Source organism: Pinus tabuliformis, chromosome X (genome assembly GCF_031772625.1).
Source record: "Pinus tabuliformis cultivar Carrire ecotype Pingquan chromosome X, CPIR1, whole genome shotgun sequence".
NCBI classification, from domain to species: Eukaryota; Viridiplantae; Streptophyta; class Pinopsida; order Pinales; family Pinaceae; genus Pinus; species Pinus tabuliformis.
In genome coordinates, this window is record NC_142308.1 from 224165384 (window position 1) to 224167316 (window position 1933).

The following is a 1933-nucleotide window of genomic DNA, read 5'->3' on the forward strand; positions in this document are numbered from 1 at the left end:
CATGAAGAGAACACAATTTTCCCTTCAAGAACAATAATCCAGGACTCCACGGTCCATTCCTCTGTTGCGTTTTAGTATCTACTCCCCTGGCAAAACAATGCCACTTCCCCTACAGTATCAAGGCTAGTCATTGCTCTCAAGCATGCTGCCTCATGCTCGCTACTTTCCATCACAATCTACTCCCCTAATCACACAAACGCGATCATCATGCAACTCCAACCACTATTCTTTGATGCCATTTTCATTGTCATGTCATCATCGTATCTGGTAGTAGAACATTCCTGCAAATAAATTTGTCTATTGTTCGAATGGAAAATTCCAACATAGATTTATACTCGTGACAATAATTTGCCAAGCTAAATGTCACAATAAATAAATTAATTCTTTCAACCATATTTACTTTACTCACATGACCATTCTTAAAACAATATACAACATGACATCATGGCAATACTTTTGATCTGCACCAAACATACTAGTGAATTGCAAACAAACCACACAGCAGACTGGCGTAGTAGCAAGGCATCAAGAACGTTGAGGAGATCCACACACACCAACAGCTCAACAAAAAATTTACCCACGCTGCTTTCTTCTCCACGCAGCAACTCTTGTTGACTTCCCAATGTAGAGGACTCGAACTACTAATAGTTTACTTGAAGTTGATCAATGCCTACACATCACTTTGATTGCATTGCTCTTAATGATCACTGCACACCTTTCGCAACCAGTCCTACTAACATGATTGGGGATTCCTTAGTTCATCTCTTTGATCTTCTTTCATGGGAAACCTCTTGCACGGTTGCAGGTGGCTCTGTTGTCAACGCATACATTTTCACTGGATACAATTCTTGAGGAAAGCCTTTCTGGGCCTTCGTTTTGTAAATATATAATCCCGCCTTGGCTCGAAAAAAAAAAATGCAACGAAATCAGCATCTGTAAGGTGACCAATACACCATTGAATCCATATAACATCATATCTGCCTTCGTCTGGGGTGAATTCCCACAGAGAAATACAGTAAAAATTCACAGAATGATTTGCCACTGATTTGGACTGACTGCCAACCTTCATCTTTTCAGGAGCACTTTCCAGAAAATGTGAAACAAGTTCTACCAGATCCACCTCATGAAAATGCTTTAGAAGTCAGGTCTTTGTGACCCTCCCACCGCCTGCACCACAATCCAAAGCAACCAAATGCCCATTCTGTGTTAAGCGTTCACCAAGAATGTCAACAAGGAACTCATTGCTGTCTTTCACGTCTTGGCCATTGACATGCCCATAACCGTCCAACACGCCATCTACTGATGCCTCTACTTTCTCCCAATAACATACGCCCAAGGATTCTTTCCATCTAAAGCATACACACAGCAGGCAATCATCACATTCGTTGTGCATTCCAACAGGGTCACATCGGCTTCACGTCTCTGCCGCTTTCACCAGCTGCTTCTTGGGAGGATGGGACTGCGAATCGGCTTTAATGTAATAGCCATATTCGTTAACGAAGTCGGGCGTCTTAGTATGCAGGTTAAAAGGCTTCTCTGGCTCCTCAGAGCTGCCTGCATGCTTCTTTGATGCCCATGGCCCTGACAGGAACTGATCATTCCTCTGCTGGTTGCCCAGAGAAACCAGCGCTCCAACGTTCTCCAACGCTCTTTCCACGGCACTCCTTTACTACCCACTGCAATGGCATAGCTCAGATCGTTCAGATTTGGGCAGCGTCCATCTCCACGCAGCCAGGAACAATACAACAAACAGATCTGCCTCTTGAGATTCGATTTGTGCAGCCTTCTAGAGCTTTTACCAACAACGCTCCAGGCTCAGTCCTATGCAGCACTAGAACTGCTTTCTGATGGACAAACAAAAAATTTAATAAAGCTATACACACTCAGTAATTTATTTCTCTATGCCCAGGAAGGGCCAGAGGCCCTTACGGGC

The 1933-nt window shown here is 43.7% G+C and overlaps 1 pseudogene; it reads right to left on the reverse strand.

The window, feature by feature from the left end:
• Positions 1–758: 758 nt before the first annotated feature.
• LOC149139163 (alpha N-terminal protein methyltransferase 1 pseudogene) lies at positions 759–1393 on the reverse strand (annotated as a pseudogene).
• Between the last annotated feature and the right edge of the window lie 540 nt (positions 1394–1933).